Here is a 26,445-nt window from a genome sequence, read left to right as displayed (position 1 = left end):
AAAAGAAATGTTCCTTGTTGCTGACAATCAACTGGCACATTGCTGAATCACATAACAGATTATAAAATATAGTTGTAATCAAAAAATGTTCAGATGCGTGTGAAACCTTATGGGACTTAACTGCTACGGTCATCAGTCCCTAAGCTTACACACTACTCAACCTAAATTATCCTAAGGACAAACGCACACACCCATGCCCGAGGGAGGACTCGAACCTCCGCCGGGATCAGCCGCACAGTCCATGACTGCAGCGTCTCAGACCGCTCGGCTAATCCCGCGCGGCTTATATTTATCATTTTTATAAATAACGAACAGTCATACGACAGGAAACCATCGAAATAATGCATGAAATTTTCTTGTAGTTAGCCGGCCGAAGTGGCCGTGCGGTTAAAGGCGCTGCAGTCTGGAACCGCAAGACCGCTACGGTCGCAGGTTCGAATCCTGCCTCGGGCATGGATGTTTGTGATGTCCTTCGGTTAGTTAGGTTTAACTAGTTCTAAGTTCCAGGGGACTAATGACCTCAGAAGTTGAGTCCCATAGTGCTCAGAACCATTTGAACCATTTTTTTCTTGTAGTTCTTCAAGCTTTGACTGGCGTTCCTCTTGCGACAAATCTTAGAACTGATGTTTGCTACAGGTACTAAAGTGCCGTTCAATCGAGTACTTTTTTTAAATACATGAGGCTCCGATGAAATACTAAACGTTTGGCGTGATTTTCGACAGCAGTGCAAAGAATATTTCCTAATCGGGTTTAAATAGTGCGGATGTGTCGCTCCTCCGCTTTTTGTCTGCTGTTGTTGGCCGTTCATCTCGATCCAGTGTAGCCTAACGTCTGTTGACAAACGGCTTTACGTCGTATCAATGCTTTTGTCTTCCGCATGAAGGGCGCGTACAGTTAAAGAGGACTGTAAGCACACTCATGACTCGTCCTGTTAATGACGTAAACATAGGATCTGACGTATGGAAGTTCAAATGGTTCAAATGGCTCTGAGCCATTCAAATCAATGGGACTTAACATCTGAGGTCATCAGTCCCCTAGAACTTAGAACTACTTAAACCTAACCATCCTAGGGACATCACACACATCCATGCCCGAGGCAGGATTCGAACCTGCTACCGCACGGCCAGCTAAGCGACACGGCTCAGCGACTGCAACAACATATGAATTCGCCCGGGGCGGTGGACTCGGGCGATCGCAGGCGCTAGCGCCCCAGGGGCACAGTTTGGACGAGCCTGAAGTAGTGGATCATGTGTCATTGTCAGGGTGGCAGCTGTGTGTATGGCCGTGTCAAGCTAGTAGCAAGTTTCTTCAGCACAGCCAGCCAAAGCTGCGCATGCGCGCATCTGCTGCCAAAAACGCGGTTCAGTCTGTGCTGCCTCACTCTACAAGACAGCTGGCGGCCCTGTGTGTGTGTGTGTGTGTGTGTGTGTGTGTGTGCTACAATAAACAGCACTGCCCCGGTCGTCGCTCTGCTTAGGTGAACCGCCAGCTGGGTAGGCCATTAACCCTGCCCGCTATTAAGAGTCGCCAGTAAGCGAGGCTTGTCTGGTATATCAGATTTCAGATGTATCCACAGCTATCAATGTTTGTTGTTGTTCTCTGCATAACTACCGCAACCTTCATTCATATGAACGCACTTACTCTATTCAAGCCTTTACAGTTTTAATACCCCCCTCCACTTCACTTCCTCACCGCCAAACTTACAATTTATTAATGCCTCACTCTGTGTCCCGTCACAAACGTTCTTTTAGTCAAGTTGTACCATAAATTTCTTTCTTCCGAAGTTCGATTCAGTACCCTGTCATCTGCTATTCAGTTTAGTGCATGCATACTTCCATACCTTCAGTCCGGAACCGCGAGACTGCTACGGTAGCAGGTTCGAATCTTGCCTCGGGCATGGATGTGTGTGATGTCCCTAGGATGGTTAGGTTTAGGTAGTTCTAAGTTCTAGGGTACTGATGACTTCAGATGTTAAGTCCCATTGATTTGAATGGCTCAGAGCCATTTGAACCATTTGAAATTCCATACGTCAGATCCTATGTTTACGTCATTAACAGGAGGAGTCATGAGTGTGCTTACAGTCCTCTTTAACGACATGAGAATCCATTCACACCTAAAACGACGCAAGCTTTTCCAGTGATCGAGATGTCCGCTTACTAGCACTAACTGTCACCGCAGGCTGTATGTCTTGAATGGTTCAAATTGCTCTGAGCACTATGGGACTTGACATCTGAGGTCATCAGTCCCCTAGAGCTTAGAACTACGTAAACCTAACTAACCTAAGGACATCACACACATCCATGCCCGAGGCAGGATTCGAACCTGCGACCGTAGCGGTCGCGCGGTTCCAGACCGAAGCGCCTAGAACAGCTCGGCCACACCGCATGGCTGTATGTTTTGATACGTACCGCGAAAACTAATACCTTACTCATGGGCCGGCCGCGGTGGCCATGCGGTTCTGGCGCTGCAGTCCGGAACCGCGGGGCTGCTACGGTCGCAGGTTCGAATCCTGCCTCGGGCATGGTTGTATGTGATGTCCTTAGGTTAGTTAGGTTTAAGTAGTTCTAAGTTCTAGGGGACTTATGACCTAAGATGTTGAGTCCCATAGTGCTCAGAGCCATTTGAACCATTTTGAACCTTACTCATGGCGCATTTCTGAGCGTGCTGGAATAGATATGGATGGGAATTAGAATTTCATGTCATAGTGAAGGAAAATATAAAAGACGGAGACCCTGTACCAGTGTCAACAACGTTACCTCTGGAACTTTGAATTCTTGCTACACAGCAGTATCCTCAAGGTATTTATTCCATCGTAATCTAACATTATTGCGGACGTTCTCCGGTCTCTGGTCAAATCCCTGGACGACTACACACATTTAAGTTTCTGACCTCTTGACGTTTCTCTTTCTGCAAAGCCTAACGCTCGTTTACAGTCAACAGTCTAAGAATATGCAAATATGCGTTTCTTTCTAAGTATGTACCACTGCACAGTTATTTCGAGCAGAAGCACTAGAGGTATAACACATTTTCGTCTACCAATTTATCTGCCAAATCCGAACAGCGATGAATTATATATGGAAGTTACTTCTACATGATGTGTCACAGCCAAGTAATGTAGCTCAGTGAATCTTTTACTATACATAGAAAGAATTGCTACGGTATTGTACAGAAGGTTGAGCCGTGGCGCTCGTTACTGGCGCGCCAGTCTCTTCGATGTCCATTATCGATCCTTCGATGTTTCTTATCTTTGCTTGCCTTGTTGTTTTCCGCATTCGCGTGGCGAGTGGCAGTTGACGTTTGCTCGGGGTACCTGCTGAGACACCGTGAGGTACGAGGTGGGAAGCAACCACGTATATGTGGAGTTGGTTGTACGCGGTCTGCCGGTTCAGCATGGAGGATATGTGTTGGCTGCCTGCCTGTCTGCTCTCCTGATTTTGCTCGCCGTGCCTTGCGACCGCCTAGCTTGGGTTTCTGTCTGGTGTATCCTACACGAGCCGTACCGGACGTCCAGCAGTAGTTAAGCAGCCTTGTGCCTCTCTAAAGAAAAGGAGCAGATGTATAAGACCTTTTGTAACCAATTTTGGTGGTCTCTTAAGCGTGGCCTTCGCGTTTACATTGCCTTTGGGGAGAGCTAATTCTTTTAAATTTAAATAGTTGGGGTTCAAAAAAATGGTTCAAATGGCTCTGAGCACTATGGGACTGAACTGCTGTGGTCATCAGTCCCCTAGAACTTAGAACTACTTAAACCTAACTAACCTAAGGAAATCACACACATCCATTCCCGAGGCAGGATTCGAACCTGCGACCGTAGCGGTCACGCGGCTCCAGACTGTAGCGCCTAGAACCGCACGGCCACTCCGGCTGGCTGTTGGGGTTCCCTGTCCTTTATAACCTTTTCGGGGTTTTATTTGTATATTCTCTTTGGGGTTCCTTCCTTGTACTTGGTTACATGTTTACTTGTATAGAGGGAAGTGACTGCTGGTTAAAACTCGGAGAAGGTGTTTGATGTTACTGCCGCTTCCGGCATTTATCTTTTCAATTAAGTGTTGTCATCCTTCGAGCAACCTGGTGTCATTCCTCGTTAATTAATGCTGGTTTATGTGTACTTAATTTTGAATTGGCGATTTGAATTAATATTTTGGAGCGCAAATAGCACTAAGGTATCCTCATTGTACACCACCTTGTACCTCGGCCTAGCACCTTAATTTTCAGTGCCACGAGTTAGCTCCACTACCGGTTTTACTGATGTGCTCCCTTCAAAATCTTGTATAAGTTTGCCCCATGTGTGTCTGGGAACACAGAGATGAGCTTTAGTGTGACTCAGTGCTAGTCAGTAAATAGAATCTTCATTTTGGCTTGGCTTCCACTGAAGAGTTTGAGTGGAGCGTAGTGTGTTTGATTTGTTATTCATTTAATTGCTGTAAGTTTGTTTATTTAATGGGGAGCAAGACATTTAAAGACTGTTGGTATTAACTCCCCAATTTTCGGGGTGTTGCTAATTCGTTCCAAACGGCCTGCAACTTATTCAATGGCAAGGCTGTTCAAATGATTCAAATGGCTCTGAGCACTACGGGACTTAACTTCCGATGTCATCAGTCCCCTAGGACTTAGAACTACTTAAACCTAACTAACCTAAGGACACCACACACATCCATGCCCGAGGCAGGATTCGAACCTGCGACCGTAGCGGTCGCGCGGTTCCAGACTGAAGCACCTAGAACCGCTCGGCCACTCTGGCCGGCGGCAAGGCTGTCGATTAGTTGGTTACTGTGAGTACAAATTCACGCTATTTATTTGTTACCGAAATTGTTGAAGTGTCTGTGTCGTCATTCAATCACTAGCTTCGCGTTTGAGCTAAATTGATATAAACCTTACATTGCCTCCTTAAAACTTGTTGCCAGCCGAAACCCTGAAGACAACTAAGTTTTGTCACTGCTTATGTTAACCTTTACTGGGAGCAATATTTCATGTAGTTACATTTTGTCTTAAAATGTGTATTTCTCTGATTAATGAACGAGTGATAAAAGAAAAAAAGCAAAGGGTCCTGGTCCTTCCCATTGTGTCCGGTTTGTAACACGTATCAAAAGTAACTGAAACAAATGCGCAATGACATGAACAGAAACGAGACATTTATTCATAGGCAATAACTGCACCGATATCACCGCGATTTCCTGTCGTTCCTTGGACATTAAAAAAGGCGGCACGTGGTTCCCAATGGGTGTGTTATGACTACGGACAGCTGTGCGTGCCCTGTAACGTGCCCTCTTGCCCGTCACAAGGATGGTGGTTCGTATGGTAGTGCGTTTAATTCTTCCAACAGCCCAACTGACAAATGCTGAATGGACGCTGGTGCACGTCCACGTGCTGAGATACGTCTGCCCAATGCATGCCGCAAGTGCTGGACGGCATTTAAGACCAGTTTATTCGCGGAATACCCCCCGTTCCAAGAGTTCCTCCAACTGCACTCTTCGATGCGGACGTGCACTGTCATACATAAAAACAAAGTCAGGGCCGAATGTATACTGAAAAACCGCAGATGGGGAAGGAGTAGAGTGTCACAATAACTTTGATCGGTGAGTGTACAGTGTTCAAAGATTTGGAGGTCAGTACGCGAATGCAACATTACTCCACCTCACATTATAACACCCGGACCACCAAAGCGATGATGTTCGACAGTGCTTCTGGGTGCATTGCGTTATTCCCACGTTTCACCGATTAAGGGTGCGTACACGCGCGCCCGTTTGTGTGTGTGTGTGTGTGCGTGTGTGTACAGCGGGGGATGATGGGGGAGGGTCTTAATTCGCCAACATCGTGTATGTTCTTGATGATTTGACTTTCTTTTTTGTGTGTTCTTCACGCAGAATTAACTGTTTGTAATGGTCTCAGGCGCCCATTCAGATTCAGTCGTTGACGGAAGACGATATCTCGCCAGCGTACTATACCGTCATCTTCAAGTTATACCTGCAGATTTTCTTGTAATCATTCACTCCATCTCTGAAAGAGATGGCGGGTTGCAGCAGGGCGCAGCCTTTTTCGGTCAGTTGTTTGGGCGTTTCTGATAAACCGCGCCCTCCCCCCCCCCCATCTTACTCTTATTGTTCCTCACCCTTTCTCTCACAGCCCAGCCGGGCAGCGAATCCTAGACGCTAATTCGGTTCCGCGGCGTCTCTGCCACCCACGCCTGGCTCGACAGTCGCCCTCAGCCAACACTGTGGCTTGGAGTGGATCCCACGCTTTACTGAGACTGTAACCGCTGACAATATTGATCAGCTCGTCGGGCAGTTCAACAGGAATTTCAACAGCCCCATTTAGAGCATAATTCCAAAACGACGAGACCTGTCTTAGCACTTCTTTTTGTTCTTCCGCCCGATATATGCCTCACCACATTTTCATGGAATAAGGTAGACAATTGATTCACGAAGCATCAAAGTCACCTCTCACCATAACTAATAGTTCACTTGTTTTCGGAAGACGGAAAACGAAGTTATCTTGTAATCGAGTCAAGATGATGCAGATTTTGTTAGATAGTTGTCTTATCCTGCCCCCGCGTGTTTTACTTCCTGGACCTGGACCTCGTGCCCGAAAGCACGTCGGATTTGTCTTTTGCCGTGCTCGTTCAACTTGAATACGTTCGTCAGGTGGCTGAGTTGTGTTAGAATGCTTTCTTCTTCAGATGTTGCATGGAACCTGTGGACCAGCGTACGTAGTACACCCATACGACGTGAGGGATGATGGCAGCTGGAGACGCAGAGATACGAATTAGTGTGAATGGTTTTTCAGCGCAAACTGAGCCTGATCATACCGTTCGCTTTGTACATGAGTAGTAAGGCCAAAAAGGGGTCGGCCACTGTGTCCGAGCGGTTCAAGGCACTTCAGTCTGGAACCGCGCGACCACTACGGTCGCGGGGTCGAATCCCGCCTCGGGCATGGATGTGTGTGATGTCCTTAGGTTGGTTAGGTTTAAGTACTTCTTAGTGAAGGGGACTGATGATCTCAGATGTTAAGTCCCATAGTGCTCAGAGCCATTTGAAGCATTTCCAAAAAAGGGAAGTACGTCATTCTCGTCTATTTCCGTACTGAATTCGATAATGAGGTGGAGAGACAGTAGATGTCGGATAAATTACTGAAACCTTTCACTGCCGGTTGGGAACACAGCCGGCCGGGGTGGCCGAGCGGTTCTAGGCGCTACAGTCCGGAACCGCGCGACAGCTACGGTGGCAAGTTCGAATCCTGCCTCGGGCATGGATGTCTGTGATGTCCTTACGTTAGTTAGGTATAAGTAGTTCTAAGTTCTAGAGGACTGATGACCTCAGAAGTTAAGTCCCATAGTGCTGAGAGCCATTTGGAATATTTTTTTGTTGGGAACACAACAACCGTGTAATCCACATATCTGAAGCCTCATTGCGGTTTTGTTTTTCAGAGCTTACCTCTGAAATTTTCACGAATACGTTTTTCACAATCTGCGACGGAGGGCATCAATAGTGACGCCTTCCCTTTTTCGTCATTGAAAAAAATATAGATTTGAGGACGAATCGGAAGACGTTGCGCCAGCAATTGTGATAGGACCGCTGGTGCTCTATATATACATAAATTATTTGGCGGACAGGGTGGGCAGCGATCTGCGGTTGTTTGCTTATGACCCTGTGGTGTACGGTAAGGTGTCGAAGTTGAGTGACTGTAGGAAGATACAAGACGAATTACACGAAATTTGCTGTTGGTGTGCTCAATGGCAGCTAGCCCTAAATACGGAAAAATGTAAGTTAATGCGGATGAATGGTTCAGTTGGCTCTAAGCACTAGGGGACCTAACATTTTAGGTCATCAGTCCCCTAGACTTAGAACTACTTACACCTAACTAACCTAAAGACATCATACATACCCACGCCCAAGACAGGAGTCGAACCTGCGACCGTAGCAGCAGCACTGTTCCGCACTGAAGCGCCTAGAACCGCTAGGTCCCAGCGGCCTGCTAATGTGGATGAGTAGGAAGAACGAACCTGTAATGTTCGCATAAATATTATTTGTCAAGTCGTGTAAATATCTGGGCATAACGTTGCAAAGCGATATTAGGCGGAAGGAGCATGTGAGAACTGTGGTGCGGGAGACGAATTGTCGACATGGTTTATTGGGAGAATTTTAGAAAACAGTAGTTGACCTGTAAAGGAGACCGCATACAAGGCACTGGTGCGGCCTTTTCTTGGGTGCTGCTCGAGTGTTTGCGATCCCTACCAGATCGGATTGGAGGAAGACACCGAAGCAATTCAAAGACGGGCTGCTAGATTTGTTACCGGTAGGTTCCATCAACACGTATGTGTTTCGCAGATTATTCGGGAACTCAAATGGGATTCCCTGCAGGGAACGTGATGTTCTTTTCTAGAAACACTGTTGATAAAAATTTAGAGAAACCGGCCTCGGAAACTGACTGCCGAACGATTCTGCTGCCGCCAACATACACTCCTGGAAATTGAAATAAGAACACCGTGAATTCATTGTCCCAGGAAGGGGAAACTTTATTGACACATTCCTGGGGTCAGATACATCACATGATCACACTGACAGAACCACAGGCACATAGACACAGGCAACAGAGCATGCACAATGTCGGCACTAGTACAGTGTATATCCACCTTTCGCAGCAATGCAGGCTGCTATTCTCCCATGGAGACGATCGTATAGATGCTAGATGTAGTCCTGTGGAACAGCTTGCCATGCCATTTCCACCTGGCGCCTCAGTTGGACCAGCGTTCGTGCTGGACGTGCAGACCGCGTCAGACGACGCTTCATCCAGTCCCAAACATGCTCAATGGGGGACAGATCCGGAGATCTTGCTGGCCAGGGTAGTTGACTTACACCTTCTAGAGCACGTTGGGTGGCACGGGATACATGCGGACGTGCATTGTCCTGTTGGAACAGCAAGTTCCCTTGCCGGTCTAGGAATGGTAGAACGATGGGTTCGATGACGGTTTGGATGTACCGTGCACCATTCAGTGTCCCCTCGACGATCACCAGTGGTGTACGGCCAGTGTAGGAGATCGCTCCCCACACCATGATGCCGGGTGTTGGCCCTGTGTGCCTCGGTCGTATGCAGTCCTGATTGTGGCGCTCACCTGCACGGCGCCAAACACGCATACGACCATCATTGGCACCAAGGCAGAAGCGACTCTCATCGCTGAAGACGACACGTCTCCATTCGTCCCTCCAATCACGCCTGTCGCGACACCGCTGGAGGCGGGCTGCACGATGTTGGGGCGTGAGCGGAAGACGGCCTAACGGTGTGCGGGACCGTAGCCCAGCTTCATGGAGACGGTTGCGAATGGTCCTCGCCGATACCCCAGGAGCAACAGTGTCCCTAATTTGCTGGGAAGTGGTGGTGCGGTCCCCTACGGCACTGCGTAGGATCCTACGGTCTTGGCGTGCATCCGTGCGTCGCTGCGGTCCGGTCCCAGGTCGACGGGCACGTGCACCTTCCGCCGACCACTGGCGACAACATCGATGTACTGTGGAGACCTCACGCCCCACGTGTTGAGCAATTCGGCGGTACGTCCACCCGGCCTCCCGCATGCCCACTATACGCCCTCGCTCAAAGTCCGTCAACTGCACATACGGTTCACGTCCACGCTGTCGCGGCATGCTACCAGTGTTAAACACTGCGATGGAGCTCCGTATGCCACGGCAAACTGGCTGACACTGACGGCGGCGATGCACAAATGCTGCGCAGCTAGCGCCATTCGACGGCCAACACCGCGGTTCCTGGTGTGTCCGCTGTGCCGTGCGTGTGATCATTGCTTGTACAGCCCTCTCGCAGTGTCCGGAGCAAGTATGGTGGGTCTGACACACCGGTGTCAATGTGTTCTTTTTTCCACTTCCAGGAGTGTATATTGCGCACAAGGACCACGATGATAAGATACGAGAAAATACGGCTCATATGGAGGCATATGGATAGTAGTTTTTCCCTCGCTCTATTTGCGGGTGGAACAGGAAAGTAAACAACAAGTAGTGGTACAGGTATCCCCCGCCACGCACCGTGAGGTGGCTTGCGGAGTATCTGTGCAGATGTAGATGTTAGTCACAGTGGATCTGAATTTCTCACTGACGAACTTGACAAACTCAGAAAGCGTCACTGTGGTGGAAAGGGAGACTACACCGAAGCTAACCGTAAGGTATTGGTCAGGAAGGTGAAGTTCTTACAGCCGTTGAATGAAACGTACCAATTTCCTGATGTTGTGCTGACATTTATGGAAGTATTAGCTAGCAAAACACCTGACGACAGTATTGAACCCATACGTCGGTAAATGCCAGCTCTCGTCGATGTAAACTATTTATAAATCGAAGCGACTCGTAAAGCCAGACCACAAGTGTGTCATCAACATATCTGAAAAAGAATATCGGCTTCATTGCGGTATTAAACCGATACGTATGCGGTAACTAACATGCAGAGTACTGGGATCGCCTCTCTTCTTCAATATATATTCGTTGGAAGCATGAAAAAACGCTTTGTGTTTTATACGAGTTTAACTTCGTTGTTTCCAAGTTGTTTCTGTTTGAGAGGGAGTGTAGGAAGTTCATTCTGATTCTCTATCATTCTGATTCTCTCTCCCTTTATAATTGACAAAATTGATGATTCTCAAACAACTACACACTACACTATACGCAATTCAGAGCGCCTAACATATTCACAGCTTTTCCTGATTTCGTACGCTGCCGGATATGATCGTCTTCGCTACATGGAGTTTTGGCGATCCATCTGGCCGCAATCTTCAGGTGCGATCGCTGAGTACACAATCAGTTCGGGCGTGTTTATGTACTCAGCGACCGCACCTGAAGACGCCGGCCAAATGAATCGCCGAAATATCGTGTAGTGAAGACGATCGTATCGGGCAGCATACCCATGAAGAGTATGAACATATTAACATGTATGACGCCGGGAAAATCTACGGAATCACATCATTCATGTGTCTGTCCCACAGTAGTCTACTGTACGTGAAATCCAGTATGTTCGCTGACGTTCTAACACTGACATAAACGGTCCCAGGTGTATGGTAGTCGTTGACAGCATCCTGCGTTTTCTCAAAAAAATAGAAAGGGAACACATCACTGGTGCAATGGAAGAATAGGTAGCGAAGTCGGCAGTGGCAATTCCTGCACTTGCCCAAATCAATTTACAGAAAACACTAAAGAACGAAACGTAGGTAGCCAGCTGGGGAACTGAACTGTCATACCCTAATGCGAATCTGTTGTGATAACTAATTTAACATTTCCAGTGGTAGATTAGCTATGTGTAAGAACTGTAAGAGGAACTAAAGAAGACGCCTTGGTGAATTCTTTTAAGATTAAAAGCATTTTATTGTTAACCACTATCTCAATAAAGGATCTTTCTTCCAATCGTTTCATAGCATTTTCTTTAAGAATATTCGCACACGTTACAGGATACTGTTTGGACCTCGTAATCTTCTTCCTACAATTGCTAACCTCTTTGCCAATTAGATTTTTTACATACAGTAGAAAAGCTAATTTACGTCTAGCCACTACCAGTGAATATAATGATTTTCGCCAAGGTACAGATCGCATGTAGCCAGAGCTGGGAAATTAAAGCAGTTATTTACTTTACACTACTTCAGATTTTCTTTTGTATGTTACATTAGTTGCGTGTTTGATATCTCAATCACCGCCAGCTTTGCTGGCGCGCAGTTTGAAAAGATTGCGCCTAATTTCTTTCGCAGCCTCATGAACAATTATGAGGGATGAGTTCTACGCACACTAAACAAAATGACCTGCGGTAAATGACCTAACGTTGCGTACGAGACTTTGCGATGATACATCTCACGCGGCAATACGATGAGATTATAATCACGACTTCTGTTGACATACGAATTTTTGCCACGACTCCTAGGAAATTCCACGTGTTGGAAACGCTTACGTACTGTGCAGAGAAAGCGGCAGAAGGCCTCATTAATACAGATGTGTATTCTTGCCCATCTACCCGATCCTGACGAAACACATGGAATCCATTAAAATTAACGTGGAATCGGTGTGAACCACGATAAGTTAGCGTTTTAAAATTTCTTCATTTTAGAGTGTAGGTGGAGCGTTCCAGTGTAAAGTTTCCCTTATTAGAGTTCTTGTAACGTAGATTCTTTACATGTTGAAACAGAATGCTAACAACCACAGGTGTATAGCTAACAGGTCCACTACATCTGAGTTCACTGACTGAACTTGCTTTTTAAGACCAGTGAAGAGATTGGTTGGTTGGTTGGTGTAAAAGAGGGGGGGTGGGGGACCAAACTACGAGATCATCGGTCCCTTGTTCCGAAGGAAACAATGCCACAAGGGTGAGAATAACACAATGAGAAAACACAAAACAGAATGAAAGGAAAATCAACAACAGCGACTGAATGGTAACAAACACTTAAATGGACGAAAGGGGACAAGAAAATCACAAAGACTCAAGAAACAGGGAGAAATTAAAACAGGAAAGCAGGTTACCATGGCTGGCTGACCATGAGGATAAAAAGGAAAAGCCAGCCACTCTGCAACACATTAAAACCTCCAGCCTGAAAGCACTGAAGTGGAGGACACACAGGGACAAAGGACATGTGCTAAAACTCAGAGCAAATGATAAAACTCACCCTCAGGAATGAAACGTAAAACTAAAGCTGCAGCTGAGGCTTTGTCACCCGGCACCGAAGGTAGGGTGCTGAGAAAGTTAAAAATCCGCCACACAGCGGCTAAAAGTGGGCAGTCCAGCAAGAGATGGACGACCATCATTCGTGAGCCAAGGCGACAGCGAGGTGGGTCCTTGTGGCGGAGGAGGTAACCATGGGTCAGCCACGTATGGCCAAAGCGGAGCGGATAGAACCACAGAGTCCCAGCGAGAGGCGGGCACGGAGGCCTTCCACACATTCGTAGTTTCCTTAATAGCACGCAGCTTCTTGTGCGTACTGAGGTTATGCCATTCCATCTCCCAAAGCCGCAAAATCTTGGGGCTTAATACCGAACGCAGGTCAGTTTCAGAGAAGCCGATCTCCATAAGCCGTTTCCGCGTAGCCTGTTTGGGCAGCCTGTCGGCAAGTTCGTTGCCTGGGATTCCGACGTGACGTGGGGTCCAGACAAACACCTCTGAACGACTGGACCGTTCCAGGGTATACATGGACTCCTGAATGGACGCTACCAAAGGATGACGAGGGTAGCACTGGTCAAGGCTGCTCAAGCAGTCAGTACACAGGAGAAATGAGTCGCCTGGGCATGATCGGATGTACTCAAGACCACGAGATATGGTCACCAGCTCTGCAGTGAAAACACTGCAGCCATCTGGTAAGGAGTGCTGTTATATATGTCCTCCATGAACATAGGCAAAGCCAACGTTACCATCAGCCATCGAGCCAGCGGTGTAAACCATTTCATGGCTCTGGAACATGTCGAGAATCGAGAGAAAGTGACATCGGAGAGTCGCAGGGTTAACTGAGTTCTTAGGGCCATGTGAAGGACCCAGGCGAAGGCGCAGCCTAGGTGTATACCATGGAGGTGTTCGTGAAAGAATCTCAAGTACATGTGGTAAAGGCAAGGACTCCAGTTCGGAGAGAAGGGATCGCACACGAACTGCAATTGTAAGCCCTGACCTGGGCCGCCGATGAGGGAGATGAACCACCTTGGGCGGGAAAAGGAGACGGTAATTCGGATGCGCAGGAGAACTACAAGCGTGTGCGACGTAACTGGAGAGCAACTGTGCACGCCTAACCTGCAGTGGAGGGACTCCGGTCTCCACCAGGACGCTGGTCACCGGACTCGTCCTAAAAGCTCCTGTCGCTAGGTGAACGGCACAATGGTGCACTGGGTCGAGTAAACGCAACGCTGAGGGTGCCGCCGAGCCATAAACCACACTTCCATAGTCAAGGCGGGATTGAACAAGGGCGCTGTAGAGTTGCAGCAGCGTTAAACGATCTGCACCCCAGTTGGTTTTGCTCAGGCAGCAGAAGGCATTGAGGTGCTGCCAGCACTTCAGCTTAAGCAGACGGAGGTGAGGAAGCCAAGTAAATCGAGCGTCGAAAACCAGTCCTACGGATCGGTATGTCTCCACTACAGTGGCTGGATCGTCATTAAGGTAAAGTTGTGGTTCCGGGTGAACTGTACGACCCCGACAGAAGTGCATACACACACGACTTTGCTGCCAAAAACTGGAAAGCGTGTGTTAGGACCCATGACTGCTCCTTGTGGATGGCTCCCTGTAGGCGCCGCTCAGCAACTGGTGAAGCAGTAACGAAATTCAGGAGTGGTCTGCGTACAGAGAAGGTGAGACCGACTGCTTGCAGCTGCTGCTAGACCATTAATGGCTACTAAAAATAGAGATACAGTCTGTACGGAGCCCTGCGATGCCCCATTCTACTGGATATGGGGTGAACTATGGGAGGCGCCAACTTGGAAAAGGAAAGTACGAATCAGCAGGAAACTGGATAAAAATCGGGAGTGGGCCTCGGAGACCGCATTCTTATGCGGCAAGGATATGATGTCGCCAGGTCATGTCATACTCTTTTCGTAAATCGAAAAAGACGGCAACCAGGTGTTGGCGTCTGGAAAAAGGCTGTTCAGATGGCAGACTCGAGGGACACAAGGTTATCAGTGGTGAAGCGACTCCGGCGGAAGCCGTCCAGACATGGAGCCAGTGGGCCACTTGACTCCAGAAGCCAGCCGAACCGCCGAAACACCATACATTCCAGCAGCTTACAAAGAAAGTTGGTGAGGCTGATGGGCCGATAGCTATCCACATCAAGCGGGTTTTTCCGGGTTTAAGCACCGGAATGATGGTGCTCTCCCGCCATAGCGATGGAAACACGCCATCGCAGCCAGTCCGGTTGAAGATGATTAGGGTTGGTTGGTTTTGGGGAAGGAGACCAGACAGCGTGGTCATCGGTCTCATCGGATTAGGGAAGGATGGGGAAGGAAGTCGGCCGTGCCCTTTCAGAGGAACCATCCCGACATTTGCCTGGAGTGATTTAGGGAAATCACAGAAAACCTAAATCAGGATGGCCGGACGCGGGATTGAACCGTCGTCCTCCCGAATGCGAGTCCAGTGTCTTACCACTGCGCCACCTCGCTCGGTCCGATGATTAGGGGATGTCGCTTGTAATCAGATGAGAGATGTTCAATCATCTGACTGTGGATCCGATCTGGCCTAGGAGGTGTGTCAGGGCAATGTGCAAGAGCACTGAGGAGCTCCCAATCTGTAAATGGGGCGTTTTAGGGTTCACTGTAGCGTGTAGCGAACGAGAGGACTTTCCTTTTCATCCGCCGTTTGAGGGTGCGAAAGACTGGGGGGTAGTTCTCCGACGCAGAGGCTCGAGCATAGTGCTCAGCAATCCCGTTTGCGTCGGTAGATATCACGTCATTGATGTTAATGCCATGGACACCTGTTGGGGTCTGGTACCCAAAAAGACGTCTGATCTTCGTCTAGACTTGGGAAGGTGGGTATGGCACCCAATGGTCGAGGCATATCTGTGAAAAGATTAAAGAGATTTTCAGTAACTTCTTCGCTGCTGGCAAGTCACAAGGAGCTCTACTGTCTGGTTTTGCTTGTGAACTGTTTCTATCTAAATAGAGTTGTTTTAAACTGTATGTGGTGGTGGTTGGGGAGAAGGGTGGTTCTGGATGGATCCGGACATGCAGCACTCAACTGTAGCGGCAGTTCGCTTTGGCGGCGAACGAACGAAATTCTTGATCCGATTTGAGATGTAACCGAAGCTTCAGTTTGCTTCGGAGAATGCTCTAATGTTGTGTTTCGGTGTTGCTTATTTTCAAGTTTGGGACAGTGCCACGGTATTCTGTGGCCAGGGCAGGCTTTTATTTTCTGCAAGATGATTTTCAGTTGTTAGGTTCTTGGCTTGGGTGTATCGAATAATTGCCTTAAATGAAATATGCTTTACTCATGCGCAATTTTATGCTTCGACAAGTTCAGTCCATTTTACTATAAAAGCAAGGTTTCATTTTCACGTCCTGTCAACTACGAGGTCATTAGAGGCGAAGCACAAGCTCGGATTAGGAATGGATGGAAAAGGAAATTGGTCATGCCATTTGCCTTAAGCGGTTTACGTATCTCCCGGAAAACCTAGGGAGAGATGGGTAATGGTACGCTGTAGTGAGTGGAATGCATCATGAGAAGTCAGGTGCTTCCGAACCACAGACGCAAGTGAGTGCAGTGGTATCTAGAGACAAGTTCACCAAGCCCGGAGTTGCTTCAGTGAGAGACGTTTGAGGTATTGTTGAATTTCTGTTTTGCTACAGATTCTTCTACGAAGGTTTCCGATTTCTAAGCAAGGTATACAGAAAATTGTTGCTTTAACGTGCACCCGAAGTTCCTAATGATATTCTGTGAACTATGAATACAAAATTCTTGCATCGCATCTTTAGTTATACGCTCTGTTTCAATGTGTCAATGAACAAAACAAAATGGCGCAATCTGAGATAATGGCACGGCGTTCGAGACATGGCGCTTCCTGCTGATCCACTACCCAAGGCGTGCTTATAAACTGTTTGATTTTTTGGTTTTAAAGATAACTAATATCTAAAATTTACTAAGCTTTTAGTAAGCTAAAGATTATGTCTCCAAACGATTCGGAATTATCCCCTAAAACTAATTGAGCTTGTGGAGAGGAGACACTCTAGCTGCAGTCGTGGTTGTAGTTATAAATGTAAAGAAAATTAGAGAAACATGGCAACAGTTTGATATTTTTGAGTCTACACTTCGGAAAAGGTTGAAGATTGGTGTTACAGTTATTTCAAAAATGGACACAAAAGCAGTGTTCAGTGAACAACAGCATAAAGACGTTAATAACCATTTGCTTATATCGTCGAAATTGTTCTAAGCGGGAGTTTAACAGAAAGGCGAAATGCTTACGAATTTTCTGAAGGTAACAATTTAAAACGTGGTTTTACCTCTAAAACTAAATTGGCAGAAAGGTATTTTAGTCAGCAGCCAAATACAAGCATGCAGACACCTGAGTCGACAAATGTGCACAGGATTCTTGCACGTAATAGACCAGAGATACAACTGTCTCGTTATAACATCAAGACAGTTACTGAAGAAGCATACATTTCCACCATCGCGGATTTACAGTGCTGACGAGAAGGTAATTTCTGCTGCACAGAAACCTCCACCAATCATCGGTCCGAAATTACAGAAACAATTAGGAACGTCGCCGAAACACAACTGTTAGTTGTGCAGTTAGTGCTATGGGCATGTTTAGACCGCCCATGTTTATTTTTCCCGGCGTCGGAATGTCGACCACATTATTAACATGTGGAGAAAGCAGGTAGTGTGGATCACTAATAAATGGTTTCTAAGATGTCTGAAACTTAAAAGAGACACAATTGTAAAGTTAACCCTTCTGATTCTGGACGGTCATTCCTCTCCTAGATCCCTCATCAACTACAGTATCTGCAAATAAAATGGTATTATAGTGGTCTCCTTGCCACCACACACTTCCCGTCGATTGCAGTCGTTAGATGTTTCTTTCTAGGGACCACTTCAGTCTATTTAAAAAGAGAGAGAGAACGCACGCCCTCGCTTTGTGAGACGTCATCCACATCAAAGGATCTGCAAGGCAGATCTCCCTGACTTATTTAGCGCTGCTTATACCACGGTTTCAGGAATCATTCCTCTCATGCCGGATGAGTTCGCAGAGGAGAACTTCATTCCAATGAATGACCGGCCTATGAAGGTACGAACGATCGGAAGATGAGACGAATCAAACGCAGATGAAGAACGTATTTGCAGCGCTGCAATGGATCTATTCTAGACACTTCTGCAGCACCTAGAATGACAACAAACCTATTATGATCCAGCAAATTGAGGTATAAACAAGTATCAGTAATTCTAACTTCCACTCCAAGGAAAAGGATATTGTAAGAAGCGAAAAGTGAGGAAGGACAGTAAAAAGTTTTCTGCTACAGCAGCAGCAGAAACGGATGTACTTACGGGAAAGGAACAGAATAAGCAGAAAAACAGACTATTTTGCGGCGATAGTACTTCGTCGTATGAAACTGATAACACAGAGGGATTATGTCAGGACAATGAACTGGATGATGTTGACACTCTCTAACTAGCCTCCAGATTATCCCCGACACATGAGAATCTGGTCGTCATGGTGAACTGTGATATCGGAGCATCCTGTGCTCTTGGTGGGTTTACGCAGACGTTAGTCCAGCCAGTCCCGTAGCGAACTTCAAATGCGACTACTGCCTTAGTATAATTACACTTAAAAAGTTGTACACAATTTTTTACAATAGCATTTCTTGTTATTTATGAAAAGCATATTTTACATCATGTTAAGTTACTAGTAAGTATGCCTTGGTATAACCTTGGTATAATATGATACCGTAATTATGGATTTGTTGAATTTAATTATATCAGAATGACATTTAAGTATGGTTTCGGTGTATGATGTGTTTATGAGAGAGTAACTGCCTGCGTTCTATTACTCCATAGTGTTGGGGAGTATTTAGCATATTTTCTGTATACTCTCATAATGTTACAGAGAAGCAAAGACACACTGGCGGAAAACAAAAATCGCTACACCAGAAAATAATTAATGTACAGTAATGAAATATCAGAAATACATGTGTCGGTAACATATTTAGATGATTAACATTGCAAGATCACAGGTTAATGTAAGCGTGAGAGAAGCCATTGCAAATGTAAAATGCTGGTGCATTAGTAATCGGTATAAACGACAATGTTGCATGCAGGCATGCAAACGTGCATGCATTGTGTTGTACAGGTGCAGTATGTTAGCTTGTGGGATGGAGTTCCACGTCTGTTGCACATTGTCGGTCAATACACGGCGGTTAACGCTGGTTGTGGATTACGCTAGAGTTTTCAGATGATGTTCCATGTGTGCTCGATTGGGGACCGATCTGGTGATCAAATGGGCAACATTCTGTACTCTGTAGACCATTTTGAGTTATAACAGCGCTATGTGGTCAAGCATTATCCTGTTGGACAACATCTCTTGGAATTCTTTTCGTGAATGACTGTACAACAGGTCGGATCATCATACTGACGTACACATTTGCAGTCATGGCCGTTGATATAACCACGAGAGTGCTCCAGCCCTCATGCGAAATCTCACCACTGACCATGAATCTGGTTGTACCTCCATTGTAAGAGGGACTCAGACAGACAGGTTAATTGTAGGCCCTCAACGGGCCACCTCCTAATCAACATACAGCCATCAGTGGTTCCTAGGCAAAACCAGCTTTGATCGAAAACAACAGACCTCCACCCTGACCTCCAATGAGCTCTCGCTTGACATCACTGAAATCACAATTTGCGGTGGTTCAGGATCAGTAGAATGCTCGCCATAGAGCGTCTGCCAACCTTGAAGTAACCGATTTATAGCAGTTCCTTGTGTCACTGTGGTGCAGATTCAGCAAGGTTAGTCAGAGCCATATGCCGAACAAGAGGGACTCCATGTCGGCAACTCCACGTGACTGTCCGGAGCCAGGTATGCTTGTGCCCGTACATGGTTCAAATGGCTCTGAGCACTAAGGGACTCAACTGCTGTGGTCATCAGTCCCCTACAACTTAGAACTACTTAAACCTAACTAACCTAAGGACATCACATACACCCATGCCCGAGGCAGGATTCGAACCTGCGACCGTAGCAACAGCGCGGCTCCGGACTGGAGCGCCTAGGACCGCACGGCCACCGCGGCCGGCTGTGCCCGTACATCACCACGGCCAACACTGCCAGGCATCATGTACAGTGGCTACACTACTGCCAAGACTTTCTGCAGTATCGCAGAAGGAGCATCCAGCTTGTCGTAGCCCTAATGCACGACCTCGTTGGGGAAATTAATTGGCAACATTTATCGAAATTTGCGGTAGGAAATACCGATATATCGATGTCTTATCTATAGCGCTAGTCAGAAGGTACTAAAAAGGAAGTTTTGTCGGTGTGTTTTGACTTTCGCAAAAGACAGGGTGCAGGAGGGAACAGTACAGTGTGAATGTTGCACGTAACAAACGCTCCACCGACTGTTGAGTGTCTCCGCAGGGCCGCGTGGCACTTGGGTCTCTGATTACCTCTCTGAGGTGAGATCGCTTGTGGATCCACTCGACTGGCTCTCAGGGCTCCTTTGGGAGCAGTAGTAACAGCAGCAGCAGCAGCAGCAGCAGCAGGCACGCGGACGAACGCTCGCTATGCATTTCACCGCTGGCACAATGGGGCGTTAAACTCAGGCCACTCCACAAGGCACCGCAACGCGGCGCCCTTGCTGCCGTGTGCAGACAGGGACAGGCAACTGCAGGCGAGGCAGAAGAGGCGCGTCGTGATTTTCCATAAAAGTTCACAGTGACACTATACGGTGCATGTCCTCCTAGCCTAAAGAGCAACCATGCACAGAAACATATTTTAGATTAGCATCTACATGTGCATACACACAGTGTGAAAAAAAGTCTGACATGAAATTTTTTAAAAGCACCTTAAGACAGACAACTCAGCTTTCATCATCCGCGCCCCTCACATGAATGAGAGGCGTTGGGATGCCCTCTCTTAAGGCGCATAAAATATGAGGAGCAACCAATCAAAACGTATATTTTCCACCTGTGGACAAAATTGACTTTGATATAGCTTCCGGTGGTATCTTATGCGCTCTACACGAGCCACCAATCAGATTACGTCTGTCTGTATACTGAAGGTGCGATCTTCAAGCTATGCACGAGCTGCGTGACGACAACTGAACGTTCCACGCTTCAACTTCAGAAATGTGCTGAGATCAGTCGTGAGGAGGCATCTCCAGTAGGATTCTGCGATGTCGTACATGATGATGGTCTTCATATTGTGCAAAGTTTGTAACCTGCAACGTAAACACTGTATGGAAATAATAAATGATACCCCCTTGTGCGGAAAATCGGTTCTTTCAATGCTGTGTTCGTTACTCCTCTTCCGAATGTTGTTGCAAATGTTTCCACAAAGTTTCATTGTTCTATAACCAATGGTTTTTCATGGGCTCCTCTAGAGTAACAAAAATTTAATTATAAGCAACATGTACAACGGTGGCAGTCCTGCTCCAATAAACATTGCCTAAACACGGGGCCAACAGCACTTCGCGAGAACAACTTCACTATCCTTCCAAAAATTTCCTTTTAACAGTTGCATACCAATGCTGCATGTTGCACTGGCCAACGCCAATGGGAGGGGTCAGCGACTGACACCACAACCATCACACATCCTCTATCTAGGATAAATCATATTACTTATGTATTTCCATAATTTTGGCAGATTAGAAGATTAAAATGATGATTATTATTACTGGGAAAGTGTTTCTGGGACATTATTATTAAAAAACAAATAGTTTTTTTACATTTATTTGTATTAATTTCACAATTACAAGGATTACTGAGATTCACATTCAGAATACTTTACAATACGAACTACTTCTTCTTTCTTGGTGTGTGCAGGGCAGATATACTTCCTGCAAGAAGTGTAAGCCTTCATGTTCTTACGGTCTTTGTTTCTGGCGCATAAGTAACAGCGGCCTTTCTGTGGCATCTTAGGCACAGCTGCACGTGTTTCTTTCCGTAGCGACTCCGTAACGTTGTTTCCTCTGCTCACAGTACCTTGATATTGATTACACTCACACCCCAAAGTTGATAACGCTGTAGTGTATTTTGAGTGTAGGCCTTTTCATGTTGAGGTCACACAGTTCACGAGCAAGATCTTCCAGGTACTTTTTTGTTCCAGAGCTCTTTGTCGGGTAATTCTTTGTCCATTCCTTGTGTGTATCTTGAAATACAACTTATGAATTGTATGCTGAAATGTTAATAAAGTTAAAAAACACCGCCATTGGCCATCGACGCGTTGCTCGATGGCAGCTGTACGTTCTTACACACTTATCGAATGTATCCACTCCTGACTTTGTACAACTGTAGAACAGGATGATGTCTGGCTTCTCTTCCTTCACATGTTGGGTTGACAATACTGTAACTACCTTTCCTTTCTTAGGCACGTAACTGACTAAAGTGGCATCATCACCAAATGCAAATCGGATTATTCCCGGTGTAGCTTTTTTTAGAGAAACAGGACGGAGTTCTGTAGGAACATCGTGTTTGTCACTTCGAATAGTTCCAACTGTAGTTATTTTCTCTTTCAAAAGATCAGATGCGAGTTGAACGGTAGTGAACTTTCTGTCCATGGTAACATTTCTTCCAGATTGTTTCAAGTTAGACATTTCAATCAATCTTCTATTTCAGGGCCACTTTTATGGTTCTTCTCATTAGCGTGCTTTCCAGCGTAGGGTTCCGCAGCGAAGCAGTATTTCGTATCTGAATCACATAACAGGTTCCCCTCTATTCCACATGTTCCTGGTTTTGTTGGAATATTTAGCCTGCATGGGCATCGCCCATGGAAGGTCACAAGTTCTTCATCCACTGAGACAGACTCACTAGCATTATAAAACTCAGGAAATTTACTAACTGTCATGTTCCATATATCCCTGATAGGAGCAAATTTGTCGGCCTGTTTTCTAGCTGCTCGAGTTAGAGCTTCATCAAAACGCAAGCACTTCAGTAAGAGCCTCAGTCTATGCTCCGAAAATGAGGCTCGGTACATCGGAAAGTTTTCTTTACTAAATATATCACGTAAACTGTCCTTGTTCTGTCTATGGACTCCACAGTTCAACAGAATTCCAATTGCTGACAATTTCTTCCCTTTCAAATGCTTTCGAAGTTTTTATGAAAATATCTTCAGATGATTCCCAAGCTTTTGATTGGTACATATCAAAATGTTATCCAGGATGTTATCATCGAAGTACATGAGAAAAGTTTTACCTGGAGTATCAGGTTTTATCCCTGGCTTAGTTCCTTTCGGGGTTCTCACTACTTTAGCAACAGACCTCCTCCTTTGATTTACGTAAGGGCTTCTCTTCCATATCATACATGACAGGGCCACCATGTCTTTTTCAAGTTGACCAATTTGTGCTTTCGGCTTGGGTCGTCTTCTTGTTGGTTGAATAACTATAAAAATATGAAAACAGAACCGAACACTAGCAAACTAAGCATCCTACCGAGACACGCATCCTAATATACTCCAAAATATCTGCAAAAAGTAAGAAAAATCAATACTTACCCTGTTCACTTTCATCCAACTCGCTGCTGTCAGAAACTACTTGATCTGGCATTTCCATGACTACATCTTCAGTTTCATTGCTTGAGCTTTCGGATAGTTCACCACTAAATTCATTGTCTGAACTCCCAAGCAAATTTCTAATTTCGTCATCTGTCAATTTCATCTTCTTGTATATTCTGTCAAATGCCACAAAGGTATTACCTTCCACTCACCACACTTTTTACCGGTTGACTGCGAGTGGTGATTGTTGACCTGCTACACCTTCAGTTATAACAATCGCTATAACTCAACAATGAGTGTAAACCAAATGCTGTTCTTATTGTCGATTGGAGCAATTATAATTACGATAAATGTCATGTATGAACACGACAAGAGTTTTAGCCTAAAAACTTCTTTGGGATCAGTTACTGACCCCCCCCCCCCCCCCTTTGGTATGCAACTGTTAAGTTCTCCAAGCATTTCTGTTACTTGGTGGAGTGGACTATAGCAAGTAACTGAATTCTTTAGATATAATTTTTCCTGCCTGCTTCATAAGAACTGTAAGCATTCACCTAAACGGCTAATATGGTCAACCGAACTCTGTTGCAGCTTGCTTACGTAACCGCTCCCAGAGGCAACTAAATTCTGGATTTTCAATATTCCATACAATTATTTACCGAATTTAAAAAATTGAAATGCTCTCATAATCTACTCCGTACGGGGTATAATCTTACGTTGAAGATTCAAAACAGTATGTCAAGTCTTAAACAATGTGTTTATCTTGATGCAGCATGACTCAGAGCAATCAAATTACCCAGACTACATTCTTCCAGTAACGTATTTTAGAATGAGAGCACTTATCGGCTTCCAGCAAACTTTAAACCTAATTTAAAACCATTTGAAACTTGTTCTCTCTGGCATCCCTCGTACAATAAAGGGAAAAAAAGGTTAATCGGTTATTACATTTTCCCCTCTTCGTGCAGCAAAACTGCAGCATCAGCCAGGGCGTTATTACATTTTTACTACTAACTCTCTTTGCAACACATACTAGCCATAGGTTCACATATACAACTCAACTTAGCTGCAAAATTAAGTTACTGTGCAGCGCACAATACAGGGAAATTGTCTTCAAAAACTTCGAGATATGGGAAAGACTATCTTTACTTAAAACCGAGCGCCTATCGTCTAGATTATATTCATCCAGTGTTTGATAATGATAATACACAGTGACTTCCAACAAAATTTAAACATAATTGAAGGTACTGTTGCAATAACCAGGTGCGACGCGTTTATATAATTTCGAATAAGACAAAAAATGTCCACAAATAGGAATTTTTTTTATCGGGTTTGTCTTTCCCCAGCATATACTAAGGCCACAAGCACACCGCTGTACCTTCGTACGATAGGCGAATAAAGGCTTATTTGGTATACGTTGAATTTTTTAATTCATTAGTATTTGCACCAAAAACTTTGTCACTTTTTAATATCATGTGAAATAAATAAGTAACTAAAACATCAGCCACTGTAATACTTCATACGATACCGAGTATTATGATGTGTCTCAAAATTACAAAAAATAAATAAAAATAAAGAAGTGGATACACTATTGGAAGACATAGATATGGAAGGTTCGTAAGTACAGAGTCCTACAGCTTGTGATGAACTGTATGTAGTATCCGTAACAATTCTGTCACATACCCGCTTATTATAAAACTCCATGTGTGAAGTTGGCGTATACTCTATGCCAAGCTTCAAGACATCTTTATATTCATAGGACTTAACTCGCAGAGGGGATTTATAAAGTTTTTCCTCACACAACATTAATATAGTTGAGGTTTTCTGAATGACGGAAGTATCATATGTAAGTTGTGACAATGGTGCACTAGAGCCAATTCTCATTACCAGTACTCTTAATGTTTGCCCGAAACAGCTTCTTTAAGTGTGAATAGAAGTATTGTACGAAACCAACCACACTGAGGTACCTGGAGGAATTTCACATGCCACAATGTGACTAGTGATTGCTGCTACGACAAAGCAAGCCCTGGACGTGTCTGGTTTTTTCCCCAAACTCCCGACCCTGATTTTTTCATTTTCCATGTTATTATGAATTGTTCCAATGCGCAGGTATCATTATTACATCCTAGAGCCGATCAATTTTCTAACTATGGAATGGAAGTAAGGTCTTATTTTTGGCAAAAGTTATTGTACCAATGCCGTCAATTTCAAATATCGTCACAAATTTTTCATCAGTCTATTGATGAATAGTCGGAAACTAATGGAAAATGTAATTACGATTCTGCGTCTTCAACCACAAACACCTTAAATGCTTAAGGTCAAATATTTAACACCTTGGCTGCTTTGTAAACTAATCAGACGTCGTAAGCTACTTCTTATAAGTAAGTTCCATTCACTTAAATAAGTGGGCGCAGGAGTGATGGTTATTGGGATAACAGAACTGGTTGCAATAGGCTCCTGTATGCTATTTCCTTTGAAGATGCACAGCACTTCCATAGGACTATTCCAACAATTCTAAGTCTTATATTTACATTTCCTAATACTGATTTTACGTGATTGTCCCATTGCCCAAATATACTATTACAAAAACTTGGTTGTGTCTTCAGCAAATACAAATTATTCTTGTTGAACGTCCAAACACTATATTGGGCTTATTTATTTTCCACGAATCAGTATGTAAGTAATGTGCATGATAGTACATAGCCCATAGTTTGCTGATTATGATATTTATATTCGTGACATTGTTAGGAGAAAGGACCATCCACACATCCAAACCGTTCTGTTGCTACAGTGTGTGCTTCTGTTTGACGAATAAATATAGCTCGGATGCGCAGAAAACCCGAATTGCAGCCAACGCTAAGGGCCGAGCGCTTCTGCCATCTGGACTAAATATAAAACACGTGACAGAGGCACTGACAGCTACGCTACGTGATCAAAAGTATCCGGACACCCCCAAAAACATACGTTTTTCATATTAGGCGCATTGTGCTGCCACCTAGTGCCATGTATTGCATATCAGCGACCTCAGTAGTCATTAAACATCGAGAGAGAGCAGAATGGGCGCTCCGTGGAACTCACGGACTTCGAACGTGCTCAGGTGAAGGGGTATCACTTGTGTCATACGTATGTACGAGAGATTTCCACACTCCAAAACATCCCTAGGTCCACTGTTTCCGATGTGATAGTGAGGCGGAAACGTGAAGGGACACGTACAGCACAAAAGGCCGACCTCGTCTGTTGACTGACAGAAACCGCCGACATTAGAAGAGGATCATAATGTGCAATAGGCAGATATCTAACCAGACGATCACACAGGAATTCCAAACTGCATCAGG

Source organism: Schistocerca nitens, chromosome 7, assembly GCF_023898315.1.
Source record: "Schistocerca nitens isolate TAMUIC-IGC-003100 chromosome 7, iqSchNite1.1, whole genome shotgun sequence".
Classification (NCBI taxonomy): Eukaryota; Metazoa; Arthropoda; class Insecta; order Orthoptera; family Acrididae; genus Schistocerca; species Schistocerca nitens.
Note: the sequence above shows the minus strand (reverse complement) of the source record.